Source organism: Anas platyrhynchos, chromosome W, assembly GCF_047663525.1.
Source record: "Anas platyrhynchos isolate ZD024472 breed Pekin duck chromosome W, IASCAAS_PekinDuck_T2T, whole genome shotgun sequence".
In the NCBI taxonomy this organism is placed as follows: Eukaryota; Metazoa; Chordata; class Aves; order Anseriformes; family Anatidae; genus Anas; species Anas platyrhynchos.
Genome location: NC_092620.1, coordinates 2,455,590 through 2,468,098, shown reverse-complemented (window position 1 = coordinate 2,468,098; position 12,509 = coordinate 2,455,590). Strand labels below are relative to the sequence as shown.

At 45.4% G+C, this 12,509-nt stretch overlaps 1 protein-coding gene across 4 annotated transcripts in view; it reads left to right on the top strand.

Moving 5' to 3' along the window:
• The first annotated feature begins 678 nt into the window (after positions 1–678).
• LOC101796452 (protein ARK2N) overlaps positions 679–12,509 on the top strand; it is a 94,572-nt gene continuing 82,741 nt past the window's right edge. For 2 of the 4 annotated variants that reach the window (XR_011805639.1, XM_038169465.2), the window contains exon 1: positions 702–840. The gene's annotated coding sequence lies outside the window, so the exon portion shown is untranslated. Of the gene's footprint in view, positions 841–6,068; positions 6,180–12,509 lie in introns of all 4 variants that reach the window. The other 2 variants (XM_038169464.2, XM_038169463.2) reach the window with 2 other exon arrangements.

The window sequence follows — 12,509 nt, the reverse complement described above, 5'->3', positions numbered from 1 at the left end:
CACTGTAAGCATATCTCAGTACCACATTCCCTCCTTCTAAACAATGTAACTCTGCAAAAACAACATTTATATTCCTACAATAGGCATACTAGGGTTTAGTATATAAAAGCAATGTTCTATATATTTAGAATGTTTGAAGTTCATGTGTGCGTGTTGATGGAGCGTAGACTCCCCGCATACCCAGTGCTGTTTACTTGCCATTTATACCTTTTATAAATATTACTAAATTCAGATTGAGTTGATACTTCATTTATAACAAGACTAACCTTGGTAAGGGGTCCAAGGCTTCTTGCTTTAGTTAATTTGCACAATGTACTATAGTTAGCAAAGACATTAAGCAGCATCCCTGAGTTTGATACTGTCAGCGCTCTCTATCTGTATTTGCTAAGATTCTCCTAACTCCCTCTCTCAACAGAACCCTTTATTCCTAAACAGGTTGCTCTCCTTTCACTCCCCATGTTCACCATCTGCACTAAGGCAGCGGGGGGCCGGCAGCGGGGGGCCGGCAGCGGGGCTCAGCGGCTCCCTGAGGGGGCCACTGCTCTGAGCCCCGGCGAGGGCCGGCCCCGACCCCAGTCCCCCCACGTCCAGGCCCGAGGCCTGGGGCCGCTCCCCCATAGTCGGCCTCCGCCACGGCGAGGCGCTGCGGGGCGGCGGCCGCTCTGCGCGGCGCTCGCCTGCTCCGACTGCGGAAGTGACGGCGGGCGGCGGAGCCCTGCGGCCTCCGGGGACATTTTCTCCGGCTTCGGGGCTGCAGTGGAGCTCTCGGCTCCTCCCGGTCGTCCATGCCCCAGCCGCTGCCCTCCGAGGAGGAGGCCAGGAGGGGCCCTCAGCGCCTGGGTGAGTGCGGGCAGAGCGGCCGGGCTCGGCCGCTGTCTCTGTTGTCGCCGACGTTACACCGTGTCTCGTCCCGGTGTCGCCCCCGAGGGGTTACGGGCGTTGTGCCCCGGGGGTGATTTGGGGGAAAAAAGCACGACTTTTGGAGGCGGAGGTTTGGGGCTGCACGCCCTGCCGTTGCTGTGCGTTGCCTCGTTTTCCTTGGTGGTGTGGGAGAGGGTGTTTTTTGGGGAAAAGTTGTGGTGTCATCGCTCACCCAGCCTGAGTTGGCTCATGAGGCGTAGCGGGTGCAGCTGTGGCTTTGAGCAAGGAGAATATGAAGTTTAACTCTGTCACTTGTTCCTCTTTAAATAAAAAGAGGGACAGACCGAGCAGCTTGCAGCAGCCAAGCACTTTCCCCAGTTTCAGTATCACAGCTTTGCATTGAGGCTATCAGGCAAACACCTATGAGGCTGCTCTGGAAAGTCTCCCCTCTTTTTTTTTTGTGTGGCTGTACGGTTGGTAGGGAGCTTTCAGCCTTGCTTGGCAGCTCCTTGTTGTGCTTACATCTTGATTTGTTCATGGTGGGATCCGGCTGCGCGTGTTGATGTCTGTAGGTATCTTTGTGAAGCCCTAACTGCGATAGCTGAGTTAAATGAGGTCTTGCTTGCACCTCCGTGCATGCTTTAAACCAGCACAAAGTACCTTGCTGCACCTCAAAGGCTGTAACAACTTGGATGTGGAGAGGCTATGGCATAAGTGTAAGTCCTGTTGTTTGTGGTTTGTTTTTTTTTTTTGGTGGTGGTGTTTTTTTTGTTTGTTTGTTTTTTTTTTTTTACTGTCTTGTAATTCTGGCTTTTAAAAATGAATGAACAGTAAAGCTTTGAACCCGTAATTGTCTCCTTAAAAATGTAAGTTTTCTCTTAAACACCTCCTCTCCAAGTAGATTTTACTTGTTTTTAAGTCTTTTCTGGTACTTGTCAAGCATGAGGCCAAATAGCAGTCGCACAGGATAGGATGCTTACAGTTTTCAAGCTAAAAACTTTATTATCTGTCTCCTTAGAACAGCAGGCAAACATTTACAATTAAAATGTTTGTCTTAAAGTATATTAAGTTGCCTAAATCAATTAATAAGCTTAAGGTCTGACCTTGGTAATATATTGTGCGCTCCAAGAAAGTGGAAACTGGGTATGGTGCTCCTTTGAGGTGTTCATTGTGTGGTCTTCCTGCCTCTCTTCACTCTTGTAATCGCTGTTTCTGATAGAGCTGGAGTCAGGCAGTGCAGCTTCCCCTGCTGCCCTGGAGGAGGGAAAGCTGCCTTTGTGGAGGGAATAAGTCTGTAACTACCTCTAAGGAGAACAATAAGTTGCTCATGAGGTATATTTGCTAAACCCAAATGCCTCACCTGGAGTTCAGATTACAGGTAAACACTGAAAGCTAATAAAAAGTTGCTTTCTGTGGTTCTGGAATACCAGCAAGGTTGGTATTTTGTCTGGGTGGCTAGGAGGAGGGACGGAGGTGCGGAAAACAGTACGTGAGTATAGGCAGCTGGTATTTGTGCTCAAGTATGAGAATAACACTTCTGACTCATTTTTAAGCACTTGAATTTTTAATTATAATGTGTTGACTATTTCTGTTTGCACTTCAAGCTAATTGCTAGTTGGCTAGCATATAAGCTTCACAAAGAGGAGTGATGAGAAATTCCTGAGAAATCAGGAAGAGGAAAAGACTCTTTCCTCACATGGTCTCGCACACAATGTGTGTTGTGGCACAGCCTGGCCCTCTGTGCTTGCACAAAGGCTGCCCGCTTGGTAAAACCCGAAGCACGCAAAAAATGAGTTGGGAAATAAGTGGTTGCATCGAGCTGGGTACCACGAGGGGGAAGCAAAAAGGGAAGAAACCTGAAGCTGACTGCAAGGCAGTTAGGAACGGTAAATACATGGTGGTCACAACACATGCAAGCTGAGCTGTGCTGTAATCAATAACGGAGGGGTAGGAAGGATGTCTGCGTGCGTCTGGCAAACGGGCAGATCCAGATCGCGCAGGCAGCTGACAGTGTGGAGGAGGTGGGGATTAATGAGGTAAGATAAGATTGGATGAGCAAAGAGTAAATATAGAGAATCATGAGAGGCTTTGAATGCTAAGCGTTAGGGAGATAAGTTGGTGTAACTTGATCAGAACAACACGAAATAATTGCCTCATTTTTCATCACCGCCCGTCTCCTTGCTGGGTGTTTACATTTAAAGTGCAGGCTTTTTCACCTTGCCTCCAAGGCCAGAACCAATTTTGTTCACTTTCTTCGCTATTTCTTAGGTATGATCCCATCATCTCCCTGCTCCATCAAGGATGCTTGTGCCATTTGTGACCCATTTGGATATCAGCATCTCACTTACACATCTGTTACTGAGGTGGGAGCCTCCACACGCTGTGTTGAGGTGGCTTCAGTCTGTGTGAGCTGTCTGGTTACACTCTGGCCAAAACATTAACACTAAAAATGTTGAAAGCTTGGAAACTTTTCACATGAGTAAATTGTTCTAAGCAACCTGTGTCTTTTCTCTGTAACGTCTCAAAGGTAAGCGTTGACAGAAACTGGGCAGCAGGCTCAATAACACGCTCACTAGATCAAAGTGAAAGATTTTGGTACTGTAGCAGCAAACACATAATGCACTTCAGAAGAGTCACTCCTGGGAAAAAGTACCAGTACTTAAAAAGCGTTTGCTTACTTGTGCATTGTGGGTAGCAGTGGGAAACCAAAAATGAAACTGCAGCGGGAGAGCAGGATGGGCTCGGGGCTGGGAAAGAGCTCTGGGACGAAGAAGTGCTGCTGCACAATTACAACTCTGAGACTGCAGCTCAGGCTGTGTTCAGGACAGCAAGGAAACCACTTCTGGCTCAGTTTTCCAGCATACAAATCTGAGCTCAGTGGAGAACTGGTGCTCGTGCTTTTGACTTCAGTGCTGTAGCTGCAGGGCAGCTGAGCTGTTACGGCACCGGGATCTGCTGCAGCGAAAACTACTGCTTTGAGTCTGCAAATTGGGAACTAGGATGTAACTGCTACAAATGGGCAGTTCTGAGGGAAAAAAGAATCACAGAATCACAGAATTTCTAGGTTGGAAGAGACCTCAAGATCATCGAGTCCAACCTCTAACCTAACACTAACAGTCCCCACTAAACCATATCCCTAAGCTCTACATCTAAACGTCTGTTGAAGACTTCCAGGGATGGTGACTCCACCACCTCCCTGGGCAGCCCGTTCCAGTGCCTCACAACCCTTTCAGTAAAGAAATTCTTCCTAACATCTAACCTAAAACTCCCCTGGCGTAACTTTAGCCCATTCCCCCTCGTCCTGTCACCAGGCACATGGGAGAACAGGCCAACCCCCACCTCTCTACAGCCTCCTTTAATGTACTTATACAGAGCAATAAGGTCACCCCTGAGCCTCCTCTTCTCTAGGCTGAACAGGCCCAGCTCCTTCAGCCGAGGGAGAAAGAAACGGAACAATATCTGTCAAGTTTGTTTGTTTTTTTTTTTTAAAGTACAGATTTGGATATAGAATAAATGTAAGCCTCTGCAGTTGCTTTATCCCAAGAGTCCATCTCTGAACTTTTCTGGAGTGACTGATACGGTGTCACTCGCCCAGTTACTGTGAAGAGTTATAATTGAAATTTGTGGTTGCTTGTTCGCACTTGTTTCTGTTCCCCCTTCACATGGCTGATAAGCAGGAGTAGAGCTGACATGGTATAGTAATTTCTGCACAGATGTGACTTTGTTTCTGCAGTTGAGGCACACGCCGATTACTCATTCAGGACTGGAAATGAGATGCAGCTCAGTAGCTGAGGTGTTGCTGTTACACTGCTGCAGATGCATTACTGAATGCACAGGGAAGTCAAGTAATGTGGCTGTGGCGAGTCATCTTTAGATTCAGAGTGATCCAACGTAATGCACCTTTTTATTTAAGAAAGCATTTTTAATCAATTTTAACACAAAGCCTGCCTCTTGAATGTTCAGAAATGGGATTTAATTAGCAAAATAGTGTACAGGCATTGGCCATATCACACCTTATGATACTCATCTCCCAGAAGACAGCTAAAAGCTGTTAGGTCTCAAGTTGGGAGCTTTTAAACCATAAGAAGAACAGGTGGATGCTTCAATTAAATGTAGGTAGTTAAGATTCAAGCTAGTATTTTTGTTTCAGTATGCTTGGATCATAGCTTTGACTTCATAGTGAGACTTCTGCAGTGTCCTGCAGGATGCTCTTCTGCTTTCATGCTTTAGAATTTCCTGAAAGTGAGCAGGCAGAGACTGACTGTGGTTGGATAATGTTCTTGTCATGTTTCTTCTGTAATGTCTTGTCTCACAGTGCTTGGTCATTAGTCTTCCAAGACTATTTTGGAGAAAGCAGATTTCACTTCCATTCATTCAAAATTGATAGAGACCAAGAAACTCTCAGTAGCAGAGCTGGGAATAGCTAAGAGCCAGACTTTGCAATGCCAGTTGTCTGTGAGTAGTTTCTACGATTTCAGTAATTTATTTTTCATTGGGAATATTATATTTCCATGATAGCAGTTCGCACCGTATGCTCCAACAGTTCTGTCAAACTTGCTGAATTAAAAAGAAGCAACTTAATGTGATAGCCAGATAAGATAACACGGTTCTCCTTTACCCTGGTTTCTAATTAGCTAGAAATCTGACTCCTTAGTTTACTTTGCCAATTCTTGCTCTGGGAATCACAGAATTGTAGGGGTTGGAAGGGACCTCAAGAAATCATCGGGTCAACCCCCCTGTTAAAGCAGGTTCCCTAGAGCAGGCTGCCTGGGTAGGCATCCAGATGGGTCTTCAATATCTCCAGAGAAGGAGACTCCACAACCTCCCTGGGCAGCCTGTTCCAGTGCTCCATCACCCTCACCGTGAAGTTCTTTCGCGTGTCAGTGCAGAACTTCCTGTGATCCACCTTGTGGCCACTGCCCCTTGTCCTGTCCCCACAAACAACTGAAAAGAGGTTGGCCAAATCCCTCTGTCTCCCACACTTAAGATATTTGTAAACATGGATAAGATCCCCTTTCAGTCTTCTCTTCTCAAGGCTGATATGAATGGCAGCTCCTGCTATAGAGAGATCTAAGTAATGTGGTACAAGCAAAATTTTAGGGAAGAAGAGTGATAAAGGCTGGGTCAAGAAGCTGTATATTAATCCCATGTACTCTTGCTAGGAATAAGTAAGATAAACTTTTTATTTATTTATATTTTTTTTTTAGAGACTCTGCTAAGGAGATAAGTTGGATGAAATGTCAGTAGCCTGAGGCCTCCTTGTGTTTCACAAGATGTCTTTTGGAAATGAAGTTGTCACTATGGGAAAGAACATGCTTGTAGGTAACAGTGCCCATGAGCTGAATTACTTATAAATACAACTTGAGTTGTCAATAGCTGTGGTTCCTTCAAAGCTTGTAATACCTTTGGATCAGCATTGCATAGAATCTATGAGGAGTTAAGATTTCTCTTTTTGGATTATAAGATGAAAGTGTTTGTTCTACTTAACACCTGTAGTGAATTTCACTGTTCCTATGGAATTCATAAAGCTACAGTGATGATAAGGCTGTGTTGGATGAACACAATGGGATTTAATTAATATTCCAGACTTAATGCTATTTTTTCTTCTACCTTTTTCTTTTGTTAGGAAAGTTGTATATATGTTATTTATACGTCTTCTATTGCTAACTACTAGCATTATTCTTAAGAAAGCTCTTCCAGATGAGCTTTTTTTTCTTAAGTAGAGAACAATAATGCAAAAATCATTTGGGGGTAAATAGTGTTTTTATTTAAGGGTAAGTGGGACTCTTTTTCTGTTAATACATCCACAGTACTGATGAAAACTACTATCTAGTTTTCTTTTGCTCTCTTTATAGTTGGTAACTTGGTGTTCTCTTAGATATGCTGATATATTTAATCCCTGTAGTCAAATATGCGAAGTCTTCTGTACGTTGTGAGAAAGAAATGTCTGTTTCCTGGTCTGTCTGTCCTCTCATAGCGAAGGTCCAATTTCTTCACCTGTGCCAACTGGAAGTAAATACTTTAGGAAGTATCTGATAGTAAAAACAGCATTAAAAGCATTATTCATAATGCACATGCAGCTGGCTTCTGACCCAGTCAGTTGTGTTTTAAAAATACCCAGAGTAGCTTCTGTTCAGTTGTAGAACCAACCTGTGTACCTAATACTAATTTATTCACCTGCTGGCTGTCAAAAGCTAGTTAATCCTCTCCCGTATTGTCCTTTTTCCTTATGTGCTCTGTTTTCCTTCCGTAACAGATTGTGCCCCAGTCTCTTGCATTCTGTCTGTGTCCAGACATCTATGGCTGCTGTGTCCTGTGAGAGGTGGTTGTTGTTGCAGTAGTTTCTTAGGAAACCTCTGTAGTGGGTTTACGTGGCAAGGTTTTGGTAGCAGGGAGCCATAGGGGTGGTTTCTGGGAGAAAGATTTAGAAGCCGCCCCATGTTTGGGAAGGGCCCCATTGTTTTCCAGATCTGAGCCAATAAGCGATGTTGTTTTGCGCCTCTGTGAGAGCATATTTAAGACAGGGAAAAAAACACTGCGCCACACAGCAGCCGGGAGAGTGAAGGGAGTGAGGAACAGCCTTGCAGGCGCCAAGGTCAGTGCAGAAGGAGGGGGAGAGGTGCTCCAGGAGCTGGAGCAGAAGTCCCCTGCGGCCTGTGGTAAGGACCATGGTGAAGCAGGATGTCCCCCTGCAGCCCATGGAGTACCACGGTGGAGCAGGGTTCCACGCTGCAGCCCGTGGAGGAGACCACGGTGGAGCAGGTGGCCCTGCACCGACGGAGGCTGCCGCCTGTGGAAGACCCCTGCCGGAGCAGATTCTGGGCCGGACCTGTAGCCCGTGGAGAGGAGGCCACGCAGGAGCAGGTGACCTGGCAGGAGCTGCTGCCCGTAGGGGACCCAGGTTGGAGCAGTTTTCTCCTGAGGGATGGACCCCGTGGTACGGACCCATATCTGGAGCAGTTCTTGAAGAGCTGCTGCCTGTGGGAAGCCCATGCCGGATCAGTTCGTCAAGGACTGCATCCCGTGGGTGGGACCCCACAGCACAGGGGATAAGAGTGACCGAGCTTGTTAGTAATGAGCAATAAATCTTATTATCTGTCTTCTTATGCTGAGTCTGGTTTGCCCGTTACACTAATTATTGCGTGATTTTCTCGTCCTTATCTCAATCCTTGAGCCCTTTTCACATATTTTCTCCCCATTCCTCTTTGAGGAGGGGGAGTGAGAGAGCGGCTGTGGTGGAGCTCGGCTGCCCACTCGAGCGGAACCACGACAACCTCAAACAGGGAGCAGCGCATTAGGATTTGTAAAAATACAGACTAAAAGTTTGGCCGTCTTGTTAGCTGTGGTCTTGGTTAGAGTCCAGCAGCACAGGTGAACTTTCTTAGTGAAAAGGCAGCAGGTTGTTTCTGCTGGAGCTATGTCTGTTGCTTACTGAGTCATTAGGTCACAATAGAGCAGTGCCATGAGCGCTTCCTTCAGTGGAGCACATTGGATGTGTAAAGACTACATTAGCAATCTGTTAGACACCAAAAAAATACCATGAATTGATATCTCTGATTACTGTGTGTGTTTTTTGTTTTTTGTTTTTTTTTTTTAAAAAAAAAAAGGGGGGGGGAATTTTGTTGTCAATAACAGCCCAAGTTGATATCTACTATTGCTAAAACTTTCATAATTTGATTAAATGCAGCATGACTTTGTCTTTAGTGTATTAATGTCATTTATTTTTTAGTAGTATGTCTACTGGAGTTTCATATCACAGCATTTATATTTTGCACTTCTAGCTTAATAGTTAAATCAAAAAATTAATGTTAATAACTTGTGGATGAGGAAATGACTTGAGGTGAGGGTCTGGCTTATAGGTCCTTTCCAGCCTTTGTGTAGAGTTTGGGTTTGTCACCTAGTTCTTCAGCTGTCCAGACCATAAAATGGTTATGTCACTGCCACATGTGGCAGGAAGATACTGGCTTTAAAAAAACATCACTGTATTGGTATTAAAGTATTTGAAGCTTCAAAATATAAGAAATGTTGTTTGCGTTTATTCCCTCCATACTAATATGTGACAAAGATGTGTAAAATGCGCTGATTGTAAAATACTTGCAGACTGTAAATTTGCTTAATGTGTCTGTTAACTCATCTTTGTTTAAGACAAATGGCTGTCATAAATTCGTACCAGTACTAGTTCATTGAATGACTTTGGCTTTTAGGTAGCTTTAAGAGATTGTGAGCTGGTGGTGATTCCCTTCCTCTGCTGTATCAGCTGTGAGAGGAGCACAGGGGCAGGCAGGCAGCCCCCTAACTGGAAGGGAGCAGTGGCACAGAACTTGACAAAACAGCGCTCTCTGAGTGTGTCTGTGCTTCCCATGTCAAGGGTCATTTAATTACGGGGTGATGTTTTGCGAGATCAGGTGAATTGTCCAGTGCTGCAGGTATGTCACTGCATAATATAATACCCTTGCTGCAGGTATGTCACTGCTGTCCTTTGCATTAGGCTGCTCACCTTGTTCTCCTGGACTGCAATTCTCTAATCTCGTTCAGTCCACTGGCCCTGCGATAAGGAGGGGAGCTTCCTCCTGGGAATTCAAATTGCAGACAGAGCAGCAGGTAGGCAGTTCTGCCTCCTCACAGTGGCACTGAGCTGCTGGAGGCTGAAGGGCTTGTGGAGCTGCAGTATGAGTGTCCCATAGCACTCACTGCTGCTTCACATTCTCCAAGTAACAACAGCAGCAGGGTACAGAGTGTTCGTTTGTGCCTGTCTGTGCTGGATCTGCTTTGATTTTGTTGGAGACAGCAGTGAGATGACTCGTACTTCAAAGTTACATTGCTCTTGCCTTTTGAGCTATTAGCGGGTAATGCAATGTATGATTACTTTCAGGCTTTTACAGATAAATGTTCTTAATAGAAAGCAAATCAGTACTCTGAAGATCAGGATTGAAGTGTTACTGTTGTTTCCAAGCAATTTAAGATGTGGCGTTTCTGTGAGAGTTGCTTTATTGACCACAGTAGAACAACAGACCAACGTTTCTGGAGAAGAGGTTTGCTTATTTAAAATGGCATGAACCAACAGAGGAAGCACAGAATACATTTCTTCCATTTCTCTTGCCTAATACAAATGGATAGGTAAAAGGGGAGAGTTTGTTAAACTCAAAATCTTAAAAAAAAAAAAAAAAAAAAAAAAAAAAAAAAAGATACTACATCTCTATGGCTATCCTCAGTAGGGTGACCTTGTGCAAGCTAATTGTACTGGTTTCAGTTAGGACAGAGTTAATTTTCCTCCTAGTAGCTGGTAGGGTGCTATGTTTTGGATTAGGATAAGAAGAGTGCTGATAACGTGCTGATGTTTTAATTGTTGCAGAGCAGTGCTTATACCAAGCCAAGGACGTCTCAGCTTCTTGCTGTGTCCTGCCAGCGGGCAGTCTGGGGGTGCAGTGAGAGCTGGGAGGGGACAGACCCAGGACAGGTGACCCAAACTGGCCAAAGGGGTATTCCATCCCATCTGACATCATGCTAAACAATATATAGGGGTGGCTAGCTGGGGTGGGGGGGCCGGACAGCTTGGGGATAGGCTGGGTATCAGTCATCGGGTGGTGAGCAATTGCATTGTGCATCATTTGTTTCGTATAGATTATTAGTAGTAGTGTCGTCGTTGTTGTCGTCATCGTTATTTTCCTGTCTTATTAAACTGTCTTTATCTCAACTCGCAGGCTTCACTTTCCCGTTTCTCTCCCCCATCCCAGAGAGGGAGGGGGGAGGGTGAGCGAACGGCTGTGTGGTGTTTAGCTGCCAGCCAGGTTAAACCACGACAGTCCTTTTTGGTGCCCAACGTGGGTCATGAAGGGTTGAGATAATGACAGATCTGACCAGAGTGTGTTAAACTAAAATTGGTATTAGACCTGCTTAATAGTTGCTAGTCATAATGCTGATTGCTTTAATCTCAAGTCTGCTGTACCTGTTTACCAAATTGAGTTTTATAGCATGTTACTTTCCGTATGTGCTCTCTGTCATGTTGTTCATCCTCTCCGGGCCCTGGTTTTAGATCATTATGGTACTGTGCGGTGTAACACTGGCTTATGATCAAATTTCTGCTCATGACCCTAACCTGGTATCTGTACTTGGCACTGTTGTCAACTCTATACTTTGGAAACCATATCTCGGAAACTATTAACAGTTATATCTATTGCCTTTTTTCATGAGGGAGCCAATCTGTGGAGGGGACAGGGGAAGATACTTTATCCTCCTTGATCACTCTCCCTTTCTCCTTCACCACCCTCTTATCCTCCAAGCTTGTTATGATAGTCCTCCAAATGTTGAATATCCTTGGGATACTCAGACCAGCATGTTCTTGTTGTTATGTCTCCTGAATGCGCTTCAGGTTTCGATTAAGGTTAAACAACTACTTAGGAATCTCATTCAGAGATCTGTCCTGAGGCAGGATAGTTGTGAGTAGCAGGGAGTGTGGGAGGATACGGGCAGGTTTCTAGAGCAGTGGGCACCTCCTGTGTTTTGGAAATCCACCCCTGAATAACTGCAAAATCCTAAAAAATAAAATAATAATTAAAAAAAAAAGTTACAATGTTTGATAAAAGGTTGTCATGAGTCTGACAGGTTCTAAAGTGACACAAATCACTGTAGTGTTCTGGGGTCTGGCCCATGCCTATTGAGCTGCAATTGATGCTACTATCAACCTGGCGACAGACCCTGCGGCCCCTCCAAGTCCTGTGACAGGACCAACGGCCGCTTCAACCCCTACAATGGCTCCCGCAGCTGCTTCAACCCCTGTGAGGGGCCCAGCATGTATTCCAACCCCTGTGGCAGGCCCTGTGGCTGAGTCAGAGAAATGAGCTGTAGCAGTGCGGTGCGAGTTGCCCATGTAGAGAAGGTGAAAAAATGGTATAGAGATTGAGGTCGTTTAGAATGCAGAGAGTATTCTGCTACGTCTTGGTATAGATAAGATGAGGCTGGGCCATCAGAGGAGCAGGAGGATGAGGATGCTGAAAAAATAACAGTAATTACCCGACACCTATACCAGCGTGAGCTATGGGATGTGCGAAAACATTTTGGTCATTGCATAGGTGAGCAGCTTGTCACCTGGCTGCTCCGGTGCTGGGACACTGGAGCCAATTGTGTGGAATTAGACAGCAGGGAAGCCAGGGGGCTGGAATCCCTTGCTAGAGATGCAGGCATTGACAAAGCAATTGCAGATGGAGCACAATCTCACAGCCTCTGGAGGCGTCTCCTCTCAGCTGTGAGGGAAAGGTATCCCTTCAAGGAAGAACTTGTATGTCTACCAGACAAGTGGACCACTATGGAGAAGGGAATCCAGTACCTGAGGGAATTGGCAGTACGGGAAGTGATTTAAGAAGACCTAGACAACGGACAAACATCCAGAGATCCAGATGAAGTCAGGTATACACAACCCATGTGGCGGAAGTTTGTACGGAGTGCACCATCATCATATGCCAGCTCATTGGCAATAATGGCCTGGAAAGAGGATGAGGAACCCACAGTGGATGAAGCGGCTAAACAACTCCGGCAGTACGAAGAAAGTCTCTCCTCTTCCTTACAGGCCTGAGTCTCAGCTGTGGAGAAACTTTCTGAAGAGTTGAACCAACCTGAAGAGAGATTATTTTCCTCCCCACCTGTACAAAGCA